Source organism: Silene latifolia, chromosome 9 (genome assembly GCF_048544455.1).
Source record: "Silene latifolia isolate original U9 population chromosome 9, ASM4854445v1, whole genome shotgun sequence".
Classification (NCBI taxonomy): domain Eukaryota; kingdom Viridiplantae; phylum Streptophyta; class Magnoliopsida; order Caryophyllales; family Caryophyllaceae; genus Silene; species Silene latifolia.
Genome location: NC_133534.1, coordinates 136,499,088 through 136,518,485, shown reverse-complemented (window position 1 = coordinate 136,518,485; position 19,398 = coordinate 136,499,088). Strand labels below are relative to the sequence as shown.

The following is a 19,398-nucleotide window of genomic DNA, read 5'->3' as shown; positions in this document are numbered from 1 at the left end:
AGTATGGGAGAACACTATGTCAAACATGATGTGAGTACGTGTATGCTATAATGAGTTGATAATTTCTTGCATGAAATAGTCATTCACGTGGTATATGATTATATGTGAAAACTAGATGAAAGGATTGATGTGTATAACATGTGTTGGGAGTGTTTATTATGTGCGGGTGTGTGGGGTTATTAGTTCCATTATTTAGCATTTTGATACCGTATAGGTGCTTGAGATTTGCTAGTGTTATCGTTAGAGTACAATCTATAGTGGCTACTAGTAGGGTAGTCACGAGTATAGATGTAGTATTTTGGAGACAGTAAGGGTGATGACGTGTGATATAACTCAGTATGAGTCACTGATAGCCGGTGGACTCTCGTACCTTACTCTTTTGTTTCAGGGACGATACCTTTTATTCCGACTCGGAAATTGCTAGCTATTAAGGGAGCACCCAACCGAGTGCGAGCCAACACTACGCCGAGTACTAGACACTCGTCCGAGTGGTCCATGGTACTCGATCGAGTGGACCATCTTCAAAAATCTGGAAATTTTTTGGAAATGGATCACTCGACCGAGTGGACTCGATACTCGACCTAGTGCCGATTTCTGGGCAGCTATTTTTGCCAAAAATCGTGTTATACTCAATCCTTATCTTTTTCATTCTTCATATCTTCAAACATCAAAATCTCTCTAAAAACATTTCAAAAACTCTATTGTTGTGTTTTGTTGCTCGGATTCAAGATTTCTACTCCATTTCTCTTCCTTAACTTTTACTAATTAAACAAAGTAAGTGATTTTCTTTTTCCTCTTATTTTTCCCAATTTGATTTTGTTTAGATCTACTCTAATTTCTTCAAGTTTTGCCACTTATTTGCTTGTTTATGTTTAATTTATGGTAGTAAACAATTTTCTACACCATTATTGTTGTTAAATATGAAATTTTCATGTTGAAATTTTGCCCAAATTCATATGTGTCGAAAATTAGGGTTCATAAGACAACATTTTGATTTTGTGTGTGGTACATGGTTTAACTGTTCATCAAGGGATTAACTTTTGTTGTTAATGCTAGATCTTACCTTACATTTGAAATTTTGTCTTAAATTTTCGATAATTATGATGTTCATGCCCAAATTTTAATTTTCATGTGTAAATCTTGGTTTAATTGTTCTATAAGATTATAACTTTTGTTAATAATGTCGTGTGTGGTCTTAAGATTTGAAATGTGTCTTAAAATGTCCCCAAATTTTCAAAATGGGTAGTATTTATACCGAAAGTTTTGATTTTCATGTTTAATTCTTGTTATAATTGTGTCACAAGACTTCAATGTAGTCTTAAATTGTGTCAAAAACATTGATAATTGCTAGAAGTGTTATATATTGCTTTGAACTGGGTTGAAATGTTGTGTAATTTCACAAGAATTTCAATTTTTCCGGAAAATTTCTTTCTTGAATTAGCTTTTGGTCTGATTAAATTCAAAGGAAACTATTCCAATTTTCATCTCAAATTTTTGTTAGTAGACTATGCATGTTGAGAAACTTCCAAAACTCGTCTCAAAGTCGTCCAAAATTCTCATCTTTTCTATCCGGAACATTGTTGTGTGAATCGGCTTTGTGGCATGTCAAGGTGTAACAATCCCATAAGTCGGGAGGCCTTTCTCAAGGCCACCCTAACCCATGAAGGTGTCACATAATTTGGTTTCCCAAGTTTGTAGTGCGAACAAACGAAGTAAAGCAATTTAACATAGATAAGTTTAGTGTTAAGATAATTAAGTTAAGTTTACATATTCGGGGATTCAAATAGCAGTCCCAAGTCATACAACCCAATCGAATAAAAATGGAGTTTAATAATGTCAAAAAGCTAGACAACAAGAAATGGCAACAACTAAGGCGAAGACCGCTCCCAAGCCTCCAAGGTATATATGCACTTGCAACCTGTCAAGCCACTACTCTCTATATGAGCAGAAATCATCATATGGTTCACCACAGATATTTGAAAACGCTTTGGTTAGCTCCAATAATACAAATGCCTACTAAAATGATACGAAGGTGACATGATAAATGCTTATGATGTGAAATGATGATGTAACAATGCAAATTATCAAAACTCCATATCGCCTCCATATCAAACCCGATGACGGCATCACAACACCATCACTCACAGCCGGACCGAAGTCCGTAACAAAGTACTCGGGACACACCCGTGGTACCAGACCCGGGCGCTAACGGGATCCCTGCCAGACGTCGTGCCTCAACCACAAGAGTCCCTCTAAACTCGAATCATTAACGTGCACGTCCCTCTTGGAGTGGGAAGCTCCAAGAGGCGACCCAAGGCTAAGACGGTTTCCCAACCATCTTACGTCTCCTCAACAACAACCAGCATGATACTCCCAAATCCTCCATTCACCACCTCCAACATCCACAATAAACCAAGTATGCACAAGATGTCAAATAAGACTCTCCATTCAATATTAAACCATCTTATGACAAGAATCCACATATTTACCAATAAACTAACTAATCAATTGACAAACTTCCTAATTCATGTTATAATGCAACTAAGTGATATCATGATGCCAAATTCACTTATCCATTCACAAGTTAAGATGAACACCCAACATTAGTATGCAACCAAACCCTAATTACTTACTTACCAATGTTATCATATGAAACTACCACATGTACTATGTAATTCATGACAACTAATGCAAGAGCAAACACATATATTATCAAAGCTAAATAGGGAAACCCTACCTCTTGTAAATCTTCAAGTAATTAGGCAAGTAAGCTAAAAGGACTCCTCAATAAAGTCTCATCCTACACAATTATTATTTAACTATCGCCACAACATGCTACAATAATAACAATACTAATTAACCCCTTTTATTAATCCCACTTAATTAGTTAAAGCCCTAATTAAAATCCAATAAGACAACGTACTAGAGAACTAGCATTTGCTTAATAAAGAATAAAGGGAAAAGAGAGAATGTATACTTACAAATGTAAACAATTGACAAACGGTGTGAACTGGAGAATCAAATCTTCAAAGTATGGCAAGAACTTCAGTGGATAGAGTTTATGAGAGGATTTTTGGGGGTTTTGAGAGATAAGGGAGATTGGGTTTATAAGTGAAATTGAGCGGAAAAATCTGAAAAGAGTGCTTAACTATCAAAGCCCAAACACAGAAAAAGGAGTGAGCAACGGCACTGAGTCGAGTGCTCGGTAAGGTGGCACTTGATTGAGTGCACTTCACTAGGTCAAGTGCACCAGCCACTCGGCCGAGTGATTCACAATCAGAGTCTGGTAAAAAGTCTCAATGGCCACTCAGTCATCCCACTCGGTCGAGTACTCAGTTGTACTCGATCGAGTGCAGCACAATAAAATTGCAGGATATTACACAAGGCCATCAAGAAACTCCTGAAGCAACCGTGGAAGGCGACCTCACTAAGAACTAGTAGCACCTTCCGTGATTGAAGCTCCGGTGTATCCGAGCATCGAGTTATAGTGTGAGACCGAAAGAACATCTTTCTTGCTCTAGCCCGTAGACCTATTGCAGTAGGAGCTGACCAATAGAACTCTACAGATGACAGTCCAGCCCCAGCATTAGCCCAAACATAAACTGCACAGGTCCTAAGGAGGTTCACAAGGTCAAGTTATCAATTGCCAAGCTCATTTCAGATTAGCAGCAAAATAATAAGGCAAAGGGTAAATGAGATGTCACTGTGAGTAAAGCAATTTTCCTAAATTGTTCAAGAAAGGGCCAAAGTTGAGAGCTCGAGGCAATTGGAAGAAATAAAAAGATCACAAGGCATCTTTTTGCTAGACAACAAAAGTAATTAGGAGCTTTGAAATCTCTGAGACACTAGTAGAATTATACCCTACGGTAACGGTTGTAATAACCTTATAATGTCGGTTTTCTAGCGACGTGATTGCTGGGGTCATATTTTTTTCGTGCCGGTTGTAAAACCTCCACCATAGGTAAGCTACAGTGGCGGTTGCAATTCCAGAATCGCCACTATAGGGTTACCTTTGGTGTCAGTTTTAATTCCAGAACCGCCATTATAGGCTTATATATGGTGTCGGTTTTAAAGCAAGAATTGACATATTAAGAGTAAGCTATGGTGTCGGTTCCCAGTTCCCCATTTAAGAACAGCCATCGTATTTTCGTTTTTTTTTTCTAAAAATAAAAAAATAAAAAATTTGCCAGCGAAATTTTGACAATTTTGACAGCACCTCTGAAATTTGACAATATCCGAATATAAATATTAACGCAACAATACTTGCATAATATTGCAATCATCTACCCAACATAATGATACATATAATGTCATAGAAACAACCTTATATCTCATCTAACACAACAATAATATCAATGTTTACCAACATGTATAACCTCGTCAACAACCTCAAGCTATGCAAGCAACAATTCAGATCCAATAATCTAATCTATGCTGCATGTTCTCTAAACATTTTGTAGCCCACACCTCTTTAACTTCATTCATATCCTCATTTGACATGGTTGTTGAATCTGCAATAACCTACATTTTAAAAAAATTGATTAAAAGAAAAATATTGTCGAAAAGAAAATAAATAAACTATTACAAGAATATCAAGAACATAATCAAACTGTACAAGATTATGCTTTGTAACTTTCGCCATTTTGAGCCCACCAGTCTAGAACTCATCTTCAGTTTATTGCACCGTAGTGCGCTGAAATTCGGGACGGATAGTGAAAATTAATAAAAAGGTCACAAGTTTGCTTCAAGTTGATTATTAGATAAATAGTAGGAGATTCTGTAACATAAATGGAAGCGGAGAATAAAAAATTACAACAATCTTGTAGCCGCATCTAAACTCTGTTGCAATTCGTAAAATATGATTCTGTTCCTGTGCTGTTTTAATATTCTCCTTCTCATCTTGTAAAATACTGGCTCACTATCAACACCACGTCCTGGTTATCATCATATCCATACATAATTGATGTAAGAAGAGGTATATAAACCACTCCTAAGTCCTAAGTAGATAAGTGGAGCAAATAAAAGCAGTAACTCGATAAACCACGACAACTAGATTCCTCGAAAGTGTGTCCTTGTATGTTTGATACAACACCAGTACCCCAGTTAATGTAGATAAGTGGTTGTTGCCAGCTACTTGCCCCAATATACTGAGCTCCAATGGCACCCTAGAGCTGTATTGGTAGTTTCAGACTTTCACGACGCAATTTTGGGTTCATTCAGTTGTCAATGTTGATGCCTCTAAAAAACGACAGAATTTCTTTTGAAATCTAACATATAACTTGTCCAACAACAACATTACCCCCGTGCCTCAATGGCTCTCGCAAATTGTGGGGTAAGGGGGGGGGGGGGGGTCGGATGTACGCAGCCATACCTTATGTTAGAAAAGCAAAGAGGCTGTTTCCGAATGACCCAAGATGAAAATTGCGTCGAGAACTGCATTGAAGGACTTCTACTTTACAAGAGAAAGAAGCGCAACCACTTTAGTAATCCATTTTGTTTTACTCCATCATAATCCAGAACCAAAGAGTAATGAGTCTTTTGCTCCATTGGAAATATTGAGAAAGAATTATCATCTAATAAACTAGGATAATTAACCAAACATGGGAACAACATAAAACCAGCTAAGGAGGTTAAGATTAGTAATACACAGCCCACAGAAATTTTTGCAATAGACAATAAAACGCCACGTAAATTTATCTGAAAAGAAAACAAATTCTAAGACACAAAAAATGACAGCTAAAACACTAAAGCAATCTTTAAATTAAATGGAAGGCATAACGACGAAGCAAAAAATACAAAACCTCAAAAAGAAGATAAAGGAATGCAGAATATAGTAAAAAGATCAATCTTGCACAATTAATCGACGAACCTGTCACTCATTAAATTCAAACTAAGAAAATATTAAGAAAAGAAGAAGATACCCAGAATGAAGGGACAATAGAAGAGGCAATCTAGCAAGAGCATGACATGATTTGGTATTTACAGGATGCATAAAATATGCATCTCTACAGATAGCAACTGGCATATTCTCCAATGACCAAAGGAGAAACCCGCATCAATGTGGAATGAAAGAAGGTGCGGCATATCATTCCTGAAGTGATATAAGCAATTAATCAATCTAACCATGACCATTAATGAATAAAATAATCTGAAAAGCACAATCAAAACATGAATATATGTCTACATAATGTCAAAATAAAGCTAGCCAATCCAAAAATCTAACCAGGTTCATTTTGCAAGTGTCTCATTTGTTTTGATGTTATTTAACAAAGTCTATTTAACGTAGTCAGACCATGCAACAATAATGGTAAGCAATACTTTCGAATATTAATCCTGCTACAAGCTAGCTGACTAAAACAAGGAAAGGGAAAGACCTAAATAAACAAATCAAAAGCAATTAAATAGATGTAGGAATAAGATGGTGCACATTGCCTAAATACTTAACAGGTCCAAAAACGAACGCAAAAAAAAAACAAAGGAAGAAATGAGAAAAATAATTACCTAGCCTACAGTCAACATCATGCAGCAACCAACACCATCAATTCAGCAACCAGCAGACCAGACTGCAGGCAACAGTCAGCAACAGTCGATAGCAGCCAGCAGCAATGGCTAGCAGTAACAGCAGCACGCACTACTGTGGACAGAAACCTAGCTAAAGCCTGCACCAGAACAAGCATAGAGGACTGGCAACTACTGTGGACAGCGGGGGCCACGGGGGCGCTTGGGAAACAAGCGTTTGCATTTTGTATGGAGTCGCCACCAATTTTTATGGGAAATTGGAACCGTTCGAATACCTCGTGTCATGTCAAGACACAAAGTAAAGACATGAACACTAAGCAATCGTTACCCTTAGCATTCTATGTCTAGAATGACTCTCGTGGATGCCAATGAACACGAGTGTTCACAGATATCTGGAGTAAGGGGTGAGGGTACGTATTAGGAAGCTCTTTTGATCGAACACCTAATCCCGCCCGCCTCGATAGCGGCCTCTACTAATGATTAGGGAAGTTATTTGTACTTGATATATCGTCGGCTATATGCATGCAATGCAACATCCAAGTTTTAATCCTAGCATGTGAGAATTAGCTAAGTCGGTTGACAATTAGTTTAACATACAATTAGGTCGAAGTAGGATTTAATGTTCAATTACATGTGGAAACATACAAGCAATAAAAGAAAATACAATAATTATGAATTACAATAATGAAAATTACAATAATTACATTGGGATAGGCGATTTATGTCGAAAATACCTTTAAAACGGATAATTTGAGAAAAAGGAATAAAGGAATAGAAAGAAAGAATCAAATAAATTAACGAACAGGAATTAGCGTGATAATACGATTAATAGTTAGTTAATTACGTAAACTAATTACACTACGTCAAGGCAGAAACGGAGTTCAGAGACAGAACTCAGCCAGGAACAGGCGCAGCAGAGCCGCGTCCTTTGGAATAGGGGCAGCAGACGCTGCGTCTGTTCCGTGGCTCAGTTCTGGCTGTGAAGCCGTAATTGCAAGCCGTTAGTGTTAATTGGTGATTTAATGATTAATTGATGATATTTACTCGGATGAAAGTGATTAATAAGTTATTTGACATATGAATGGGTCATGAAAACAGTAAAACATGAATGAGACGGATTGAAACGGATTAATACATGATGGAATAATGACAGAAGTGAAAAATATTAATGAGTCAAACAAATTAATTCAATTAACTAGGTTAGATACGATGGATTAATGATGAATATACGATGAACAGATGTAAACTATATCAAAGACGAATTCCAGAGATTCAATATGGGAAAATTGAACCCCTAAAACCCGGAATTGAATTTAATGACGAAAACCCGCAAATATTGATTATAAGGGATTTAAGTCGGATTTAACAATGAATTATACGAACTAATGATGATGATTAATGACATACATGTGAAATTATTATGTGATCATGATGAAGAATTAACAAACAAACGAAACAAATAAAAGAACTTTGACGAATAACAGAAGACGAACGAAGAAGAAAGGAAGCAGGAACTGCGGCAGCCTCACGAAGAGGCGCAGCAGGAACTGCACTCCTTCAAAGAGGCGCAGCAGTTGCTGCGTCCTTTCTCGACGGTTATCTACTGGAAATCCGTAAAAAAGAGGTTTTAAAGCATGGTTTTAGAAATCGGTTTTAATGATATTTTCGACGTAAACCTTACAATTGATTATACAATAAATAAATACAATAAATAAATAAGGATTATACACCCTCAGACTTACATGTTGACGAAACGAGAAGGACTAAGATATCGATTAGCGATGCTCGACGCGAATGCAAAGAAAGTGCCCTCGTAAGAGGAAAACGATTAATTAATTAAGTTGATTATTGTGTAGTTGGTCAAATTGGTCGGTCATGCAAACGGGGAGGCTGGTACTCAAAAGGATCCGAGCTTACGTGGTCGAAAGTTCAAGCACGTAGACGCCAAAAAGTAAGAACAAAGTCTAGAATGCAAAGGGAGAAGAGAAGGGCGGACACTCGCGTGAGAAATATGAGGGGCGAAGGCTCCTATTTATACTAATCACGTGAAGGAATTAGGGTTTCAGAGACTCTTTGGAAGTGAATCTCGGAATGATATGAAAAAGATACGAGAAATATGTAGAAAAGGGCCTGGGAAGAGGCGCAGCAGCCACTGCGTCCCTTAGAAGAGGCGAAGCACCTGCTGCGTCTGTTCCCAAGTGGTTTCCTCCTGCAGAAGAAAGATTTCCGTGTTTGAGTTATGGTAGGACGGAAATAATTCGGTTTTCCTTAATATCTTATGTGAATATTACGGGAAATTGCTTACTAAAAGATAAAATTTATGAAATATGGAATAGAAATATCCGGAACATTCCAGAACATTCTGACTCGGGATTTAACGGTTATCAGAAAATGGAGACGGTTTTAGGCCCGGACTCCGAATGTACTCTAATTACTGTCAAAACGACCGTATCGGGACGTAGATGACAACTAAGAGGTAGACATTAATATTTGAGCAATCACTTGACGATAATCTTACGAATTGTCACAAATCGTTCCGCGTACCAAACATGCGGCCCAATCATCACCGGGTGGTTTGCGGGAGGTGCAGAAATGAGGTATCTACAGAGCCCCCACTTTGACTGAGGCTTGGACAAGGCGAAAGTCAAAGTATAGCCATCAGGTCAATCGAAAATTACAACCTGACGACTATGGCGACGCGAGGCGGCTCAAGGGGTCTGAACCAAGGACCTGTCGTCGGGAACATTTTAGAGTCTGTCGACTATCGGGGAGGGTCGTGTAAAGTCCATTAGACTACGTAAGGAGGCTCGCCAGCCATAAGGAGAGACCATACCTGAGACTTCTTCTCGAGATGCTTCCGGGGTGCGTAGGAGCTAAGGTTGGGCATGGGAGCTAAGGGTAAGACCTAAAGGATACATAAGGATTGGTGCTAGGGTGTGGGACCCTAAAGGAGAGCATCGTCGGGAAGGAGGCCTAAAGTAAGTTCAACTTAAAGGTAACTAAAGCTTGGGTATAGGAACTCTATTGGTTTGGGAACTTGAAGGCTTATGAACCTAAAAGGATTGGGATCCTATAGTCAAAAAAATCCTAATTTCGGGTCTACGAACCTAAGAAAGAAGGCTTTGGTTTGGGAACTTCTGGAGAACGACACCTTTGTCGCACTCTGCGGGGGAACAAGAAATATTGTGAGTAGATGGACACAGGCGGGAATTGCTGAGAGAAAACTGCCTTGGGTAGTCTTCGAGAAACAATTGCGAATAGCAGGACACATGCGGGAACTGCTGAGGGGAAATCTGCTTAGGTAGATCGTCAATCCTTACGTCTTGAGAGAGACAGTACGTCCGCTTACTCTCGCTAGAGACACGATTAGGAATTGATTCTTCTTGTCATGAGAGGGAAAGTATATCCGCTTACTCTCGTTGGAGACATAACGAAGGTGTGTTGAATTCCGTGAAGGAACCAATGCTCGTTGCGACAAGCAGAAGGTCTTGGAAGGAATAAATAATGTGCGGCAGTCTGCTGCGGTCTTGGAAATGCGGGTCAGAATGAAAGAAAATCGCCAAACGGGCCAAAAGAATGAAAATAACACCGGGGAAGAGGCGCACCAAAGATGGGCCCACAAATAACGAACTCATAACGAATTTTTGAAAATTCGTATGGAGGGAACAAAAGGAAGAGGCGCAGCAAGAGCTGCGTCTCTTGGAAGAGGCGCAACAAGAGCTGCGTCTCTTAGAAGAGGCGCAGCGCCTGCTGCGTCTATTCCCCAATTGGGCTTCCCTGCGTAAAAACGCGAAAATCAGGAGGCTTTGTATTCATTTGCTCGAAACATAAATCACACATTTCTCTCTCAAATCTTCACCATTTCCGCCAAGGTTTGATTCAAAAGCTCGCATTAAACATGACTAATCGAGGTATGTGTCTCAATCTTGCATTAATCTTCTACATTTGTCCAATTTTGAGCCGAAAAATCTAGGGTTTATGACCCTTTCGATCGAAAATTTTGGGGCTTTTCCCCCAAATGAATTTGCCTTGTCAAATTGACACTGGAAATGGATAGTAGGTAGTGTTAGGAACATAACCATGTATTTGTTTCGAATTTTCATCAAGTTTTGAGCCTTTGAGTAAAATTTGAGACGGTTTTACAGCTGAACCGTAAATTGCTTCGAAAATATCCTTAGGATTGCCCATTTGCGATGAAACATGATATTTGGGATCCTTGAATGATGGGTAAACTTTCTACCATCTCGGAATTTTGGTTTGTGATAGCTTTTTCAGGACACTTTTCTAGGGCATAATCGCCATTATAGCGAAATGCTGTCGAAATTTCGACTCGAACCCGGAACTAGGCTTCGAATTAGGCTTGACTTGACCCAATTTACCACATGAGTGATCGGGTAGGTGGGAATATGGCCAAGGATGGCAAGAAAAGATCGATTTCAGGGCTTCCGAAGGCTCGAAAATCCCTTAACCAAGGCTTGTCGTCATGTGACGCGGCCTGAATTTGCTTTAATGTTGCAGGTGATGAGGCTTCTACTTCTGGGAGAGCTCCCATGGAGATCGACGCTGCTACTGTCGAGGAGGCTTTGGAGCAGGCCTTCACCGCTGCGGTGATGGCTGCTGGGGACGAGGCTCACGAGGAGGAGGCCGTTGAGGAGGAGGAGGCCCCGAGACGGGCCAACGTCGGACGAGGAGGTCGTCAGCTGAGAGGGGCTCCCGCGTGGGCTGAGACTTGGGAGAGGAGGCACCTGGTGTCGGCTGCAGAGGGTCACCTGTCCTACAGGACGGTGAAGAGTTTGGTAAATAGGAATTCACTACTCACTACTCATCCCTATTCATTTTTTATCCAAATTTCTTTCAAATTTCCTTCAAAACTAAAGATAGCTTTGTTTCAAATCACAATAGGAGGCCGGGAACATCAGGTCGTTCTCGGGTTACACGACAGCGATGGAGCACTACGAGCGGCTGTCGGCGGAGGAGAGAGCCATGATCGAGCGTGGAGCGTTCGGTCCTTTGGTTCAGGTCTGGAGGGATATCGCGAAGAGGAAGTTGCGGGCTAACCTTAGCCTCGTCCGTGCTTTCTTGGACCGATTTTGGGATACGACTTCCACATTTCACATGCCTTTTGGTGAGGTGGGAGTCACTCTGGAGGACTACGGCATGATTTCTGGTCTGCCGTGCGGGACCGAAGAGGTGGTGTGGCCGGAGACTGCCATGAGGGCGGACTCGGCCGAGGCGAGGAGATTGATCGGCTGGAACTTGTCGCCGAAGGCTGTTACCGTGCCGGGTTTGATACCCAGTTCTTACGTTCGAGACTACTTTGCGGGGAAGACCCCGGCGCTGGTGACGATTGAAGGGAGGGAGATGGCTCCTCCTCCCCTGTACAGCTGAGCAGAGGGCTCGTCTATGGCTCTGGTGGTTTCTGTCTTCGATTTACCTCGGAGACAAGGGCGAGAGGCTGTCGACGAAGCTTCTTCCCTTCCTTTCTAACCTGAGTTCCCTAGGACATTGGGACTGGGTCACTGCTGGTTTCGCGGTCCTCATCCGCTTCATGAGGGCCATGGTTTGTCCGGAGTTGATGGAGAAGGGGACTTCTCCTGGTGCTGTCGGACCTGGACTGCTGCTGGAGGTACGAACCTACCTTTAGACCAAAGTAAATTCCTTTCTTTATCAAATTACGGAAGATCGTCATTGATTATTTTGCTTTTGCATGCGTGGGTGTACTCCTACTTTCCGAGTCTCGCGCCCAAGAGGTCGGAGCCGTTGGAGAGGGCCTATCCCGGATTGGGTGATGTGCCGAACGAAGAGCAAGCGTTCTTCTCACAACGTCTACCGGCGGGACGTGAACGCTCTTCAGCTGAGTAGCATGAGTATCCCACTTATATTTGCTCGTGCTTCTTATATTTGCTTTTAATTGATCGTAGGAATGATCCTTTTTATCTTGTCACAGTGGGTGCCCAGACCTTGGGCGGAGTACGCCGGAGCGCCTCCTTTCATGGCTGAGATCCTTCGACCTAGGAGCTCGAGCCGACTGCTGTTGAGGACGTCGATGGGTCCTGTGTGGTACTTGGGCGAACGCTTGGCTCGTCAGTGCTCGCGGGGCGTGTTGACGGTTCCCGTCGATCCTCCCAGGACGATGTTTAGGGAGCCTTCTGAGGCTGAGAGGGAGGCGGACTTGGCTGGTGCCAGTGGTGACGCCCTTCTTCTTCCTGGTGAGGACTACTCGGCGTTCCTTTACGGGAGACTGGCGTACTGGCCGGTGGTGGTGAGTATCTTTTATTTTTCCTTTTGATTTGATTTTTGAGAATGATGAAAGATCATCGATTGATGAGAACCATTTGTCTTTGTAGGAGGTCGAGGCGGCGGGCATCGAGCCCCCAGAGTACCCCGAGACCCTCGAGTACACTGACGCGACCGGGAGGACGACGATCTCCGAGCTGCGTGACTTTGACGTAGCCGTGACGGATGCTGGCCTGGACGATTGGCAGCATCTGATTCGGAGGGTGAGCCTCTAATCTGTATATCCTTTGTGTAATAACACATTTGATTGAATTTGTTCAATTGTTGAGAATTTCTTTTTGAAAATGCAGGTTGCGCCGTCTCGGTTTGTGGCGTTTTGGAGGGTGGCCAACCGGCTACGAGCTACTGCCGTCGAGGCACTTGTCGGCGGTCGAGGTCGTCAGGTATGAACCTTACACCTGTTTCCATTTTTGATTTTTGATTTTCTAATTTTGCTTGAATTGATTGACATGAGCCAATTTATCGTTTAGGGTGACCGCGAGCTGGAGCGAGAGTTGGCCCAGTCTCGAGAGGAGACAGCTCGCGTGTTGAGGGAGCTCGAGGTTCGGGATGCCGAGATCGCCACTCTTGTGGCGAGAGTTGCAGAGTTGGAGGGCGCCCAGCAGTAGTTTTGTGTAGCTTTTTTGTTTGTTGGCTGTGTCTTGTACATTTGTACATTGGGACTATCATTTTGAACATTTTTGGACTTTGTTTGGGGCTCAAGCCCCCAGTTTGTACATTTCCTCCGTTTGGTATATATACGATGGCATGAGTGCCTTTGTTGCTGGGCTGTGTTGCTTGTATCTGCAGGTTAGTTTCGAACAGGTTTGGTAGATGACGGTTTACGCCGTCATGCTGCCGAAATTTACATAGAAAAACACGCAAAGCATACATTTTTATATACATATGGCCTTAATTAGCGCAAAATGAGAGACTCAAAACAACGCGGAAAATGCAAAAAATGCAAAAATTTTGCCGGAAATGACCGGACGGTAGGGAGGGTTACCCCCAAAAAAAAAGAAAAAAAAAAAGAAATCTATAAGTTTAGAAATGAAATTAAAGAATAGAAATCAATATATAAAGTTGAAATTAAAATGAAAATTATTTCCTAAAATGAAAATGAAATTTATTTCCTTAAAATGAAAATGAAATTTATTTCCTAAAATGAAAAATATACAAGTGTGATATAATGGCAGAAATGTCGATGTCGCCTCGAAATGCGTGCCCGCGAAATTAGGAAACCTGAAACATGGTAATCTTCCCGTATTTACCAAAATAATAACCTGTAGGAATAGGAAATTATTTGTTATGGAATTAGGAAAGATCCAACGCGGAAAATCACCGAAGTGAAGCTCGGGAAGAGGCGCAGCAGGTGCTGCGCCTGTTCCCAGGTTGTTCTGTTCTGACGGATTTTTGGAAACAGCAATTAGTATAAATAGAAACGTTGATGGAGCGTTTATTCACACAAATCTTCCGTCTCATCTTCGTCTAAATACACAAAATTCTTCAAAATAAATTCTCATCATGAATACTTTGGAGATCCGCTTGAAGGAATGGACCAACGAGTTTTCAAATATGGAGAAGCATGATATGGGCTCTTATAACTTTGGATCGTTGTTGAGTTTGAAACTCATAAAGGTTGTGAAACCGTTCTTGGATGCTTGCCTTGACTATTGGGACCCAAATTACCATGTTTTTGCGTTCCCTGGAGGTGATATTTGCCCCTTTCTGAAGAGATTTCGCTATTGGTGGATGGGACCCCGAACATTTGCCTGCCATTCCTTCCACTTCTCAAGGGTACAAAAGCAAATTTAGAGATTTGCTCGGATTGACTAGACTTGAGGTGGACCGTCTAGTTACCTCAAAAGGTGTGAGAATGTTGGACTTCATAGATCGATTTATCAATAGGGCCGACCCCACCGTTTCTCATGTTGCTAGGCGGAGGGCATTTGGCTTTTGCTTGTTGCATGTATATGTCTTCCAAGGGCATGTTGATGAAGACTTGAGAGGTGATCCCCGTCTTCTGGGCCTTGTTGAGCAGATAGAACTGCGTAGGAGCCCGGCTTGCTTATGCTTAGGAGAGATTATTTTGGGTTTGGATAATAGGAAATCCAACCGTGATCTGCCATTCTTGGGGAGTCCCGTCATTCTGCAGGTAAAAGACATCTTCTTTTTTTTTTTTTTTTTTTTTTTTTTTTTTTTTCGTTTTTTTTTTTTTTTTTTGGTTTTTTTCGATGTCTAATACCCGCTTTTGGTAGGTTTGGCTTATGGAACGGCTCCGATTGATCGAGCCCCCAGTTCATGCGCTTTCCTATCATGCTCGTTCGATTGCGATGAGGACGCGATTGTACATGGTGGACTTCACCCGGGTTTGTGATTATTGGAAGAACAAGCTAAGGAGCGATGATGGTCCCTTGATTAGGTGGGTCGTACCGTGGTGGTGCCTCAAGTCTGTCACTGGAGTGTCTTCTTTGGATCCCACTAGGTCGGTGCACATTCCTGGATTGGAGTTTATGGTGTGCATCTTCCCGGAAAGGCTGATGAGACAAGTTGGGCTGAAACAGACGATCCCGAGGCTCGATACCGTCCCGCAGACTGCTATGGCACTTACTATAGAGAGCCGAAGAGAGTGGGCTATCAAATGGGCCCAAAGAAACATGTGGTTCTTGAATTTCTCCGCCAATGCTTTATGGGTGTCGGATTCTTATCTGCGGTGGAGAAAGGCTACAACTTCGGAAGAGCGGGAGAAATTGAGGAAGCGCGAGCCTATCGACTACAAGGTGCGCGAGGGAGAGAAAGAGAAGGAGAAGCATCTGACAGAGGGAGAAGAAGAAGCTGGGTTTCAAGTTGTTCATCCTTCGAAGAAACCGAAGACTACTCATGTCGCAGAGATGGTGATTGGCAAGAATGGAAAAGCTAGACCTCGAGAAAGGCCGTTGGTGATTAGGTCTGAAGTGGCGCAAGAGCGTCCGGCTCGAGGTCGTGACAAAAAGTATGACAAGAATGACAAGGGCAAGGGGAAGATGGAGGAATAGCCCAAGTCTCTTTATTATTATTTGATTATTATTATTGTTGTTGTTGTAATAAAAAGGAGGGATTTTTAGAATCCTAGCCTATTCTATTTTTTTATTATGTAGCGTATTATTATTAGAAGATGAATGGAATAAAAAGGTTAAGTGGTTATGAAACCGTTGTGATTTTCTTTTTATTATTCTTGTCGAATTTCAAATGCAATGCAAATGTCCTTCTATTTACATTTTAGATATAATGGGTTGAATCCCGTGAAGGATTGCCTACGTATTCACTTAAGAAAGCGAAATCAAACCCTTGCGCGTAGTTCGAATAAATGTAAAAGAATAATTGTTCTAAGCAAGAGCTTGTAATGAACTTAGAAAAGAAGCATGAGCCTTTGCTTACTCTGAAGGTGCGAATTTAGTTTATTTGATGATACAAGGATGACAAATTTGTCAAAATGCAAGAGCATAGTGACATTAGCTTATTTCAGCTTGGCCAGGGGCCGTTTATTTAGTGCCACAAGAGCGACACGTGGGGTTACGCGAGGCGCGTTTTTGTTCCTATTCTAGGCATAGTAACGTTTCAGTTGGTCAAGGTTTGTGGGGTTTGAAAACTCATTCCCGTCTAGGTCTGTGATCCTAACCGCACCCCCGGGAGTATGGATTTGACTAGAAATGGTCCGGCCCAATTAGATTTGAATTTTCCCCGTGGGTCAACAGGTAAGAGAGCTCTAACCTATTTGAGGACTAAGTCTCCTTCTTTGATGTTCCTTGGCCTAACCATTTTGTTGAAAGCCCGTTTGATACGTGCTTGATATGTTTGGACATTATGCAAGGCGCGCAGCCTGCGTTCATCCAGGAGGATGAGTTCTTCATACCTATCCCTTTTCCAATCGGCTTCCGGGATTTGACTTTCGAGTAAGATACGCAAGGATGGTATTTCTAGCTCGACTGGTTGTACAGCTTCCATGCCGTAGGTCAAATAGAAAGGAGTAGCCCCAGTGGGCGTCTTGACAGATGTACGATACCCCCATAAAGCAAAGGGTATCTTGCTTGGCCAATCTCTATAGTTGTCTATCATTTTCTTGAGGATCGTGACAACATTCTTGTTCGCCGCCTCTACCGCGCCGTTAGTCTGTGGTCTATAGGGCGAAGAGTGGTGATGCTTAATCTTGTATTTGGCTAGCAATTGCTCAGTCTCGGCCTGGAAATGTGATCCATTATCGCTAATGATCTCATGTGGGCACCCATACCGACAGATGATGTTGTTTTGTATGAACTTTGCCACATTTTTAGCTGTAAGACCAGTGTAGGAAGCCGCTTCTACCCATTTGGTAAAATAGTCGATTGCTACTAGAATTAAACAGTGACCTCCTGTTCCGGCTGGGGTTATCTTCCCGATTATGTCAATTCCCCATGCAGAAAATGGCCAAGGAGATGTCATTGTATAGAGCAATGAAGGAGGGACATGTTGCACATTCCCGCAGATTTGGCAATTGTGGCAATGTCTTACGTATTTGATGCAATCGGATTCCATTGTGGTCCAATAATATCCCAAACGTGTGATTTTCTTTGCCATCATGGGCCCGCACATATGAGGACCGCATTCTCCGTCATGGACTTCTTCCATCACCTTTCGTGCCTGTGAATGATCAAGGCAACGTAGGACTACACCAAGAGGTGTTCTTTTGTATAATTCTCCCTGCATGAGAATGTATTGGGAAGCTAGTAGGCGTATAGCGCGTTGTCCCCTCTTGTCCATATCTGGTGGATATGTACCATTAAGCTTAAAATTCAGGATTGCTTGGAACCAGGGTTCCTGCGCGATTTCCTCTTCATCGGTAATTTGGTGGACATAAGCCGGCTCTGACCGTCGTTCGATGCACAAAGGCGTTTCCACCATGTGATCTGGCATATTAATCAATGATGCAGGTTTCGCAACAGCGTCTGCAAATTGATTTTCCTCCCGAGGTAGGTGTAGGTAGGTTACGTGATCAAAGAATTGAGCGACTTGGTCTATCCTAGCCTGATAAGGTGCGAGGCTTTCGCTTCGGATTTTCCAAGATCCTGTAACTTGGTTAATGATTAGTGTTGAATCCCCATGTACTCGGAGGTTTTTAATGCCTAAGCTCACTGCCGCTTGTAATCCAATGAGACAAGCTTCGTATTCTGCAGCATTGTTTGTCACCTCGAAGTCGAGTTTGACAGTAATTGGTGTATGCTCACCTTCAGGAGAAATGAGCAACACTCCTATTCCGAATCCTCTTAAGTTTGATGCTCCATCAAGTACAGGTCCCAGGAGTCTACATCAGTTTGGAGTATATCCTCGTCTGGAAATGACCAAGTATCTATTGTTTGTGCGTCATTGATAGGATTTTCTGCGAAGAATTCGGCGACGGCGCGACCTTTTATAACTTTCAGTGGCACGTATTTGAGGTCGAATTCTGAGAGCATCAAGGTCCATCTTGCTAGACGTCCGTTGAGGACGGGTTTCTCGAAGAGGTATTTGACTGGATCCATTTTTGAGTATATTTTGACGGAGTAGCTAAGCATGTAATAGCGTAGCTTCTTTGTTGCCCACACAAGAGCGAGGCATGTCTTTTCGAGTTGTGAGTATTTGCACTCGTATTCCAAGAACTTCTTACTAAGGTAGTAGATAGCTCTTTCTTCACTTCCTACAGTTTGTGCCAGCATGGCACCCATGGCCGTTTCGGTTACTGTGAGATATAAACCAAGAGGTTGATCTCGTTGTGGTGGCATGAGCACTGGTGGTTTAGCCAATATCTCCTTGATCCGGTCGAATGCCTTTTGACAATCGTCATCCCACATGGTGTGCTCTGTTTTCTTGAGTTTCTTGAAGATAGGCTCACAAATCATCGTAAGTTTCGATATGAATCGACTTATATATTGCACCTTTCCTAGGAATCCTCTGACTTCTTTTTCTGTTTGAGGTTGTGGCATTTCAATCAGAGCTTTGATTTTGGAAGGATCTATTTCTATACCTCGTTGTCTAACAACGTATCCCATGAGTTTACCAGATGTTACCCCGAACGTGCATTTCTGAGGATTGAGCCTCCATGTTGTATTTTCGTAGTCTTGCGAAGAACTTGCGAAGGTTCGCAATATGCCCTTCTCTTTCCTTGGATTTGACAATCATGTCATCTACGTATACCTCAACTTCTTTGTGCATCATGTCATGTAGGAGCGTAGTTGCGGTGCGTTGGTATGTAGCTCCGGCGTTGATCAACCCGAACGGCATTACCGTATAGCAGTAGGTTCCCCATTGGGTAACGAATGCGGTCTTATGCATATCTTCCATGGCCATCTTGATTTGGTTATAACCCGCATACCCATCCATGAAGGATAGTAATGCGTGGTCCGCAGTATTGTCTACCAATATGTCGATGTGAGGTAGAGGGAAGTCATCTTTTGGACTTGCTTTGTTTAAGTCCCTAAAGTCAACACAAACGCGGATTCTCCTATCCTTCTTGGGTACGGGTACTATATTAGCTACCCAGTCAGAATACTCGGAAACTTTGATGAACCCGGCTTTGAATTGTTTGTCAACTTCTTCCTTAATCTTTAGAGC

At 42.0% G+C, this 19,398-nt stretch overlaps 1 long non-coding RNA gene across 1 annotated transcript; it reads right to left on the bottom strand.

Annotated features, from left to right (window-relative positions):
* Window positions 1–4,248: 4,248 nt before the first annotated feature.
* On the bottom strand, window positions 4,249–6,634 carry LOC141598304 (uncharacterized). The gene is made up of 5 exons (XR_012523408.1): window positions 6,502–6,634; window positions 5,797–6,091; window positions 4,814–4,990; window positions 4,634–4,693; window positions 4,249–4,521 (listed from the first exon to the last, which is right to left on the bottom strand). It is a non-coding gene; the product is annotated as an uncharacterized LOC141598304 (long non-coding RNA).
* Between the last annotated feature and the right edge of the window lie 12,764 nt (window positions 6,635–19,398).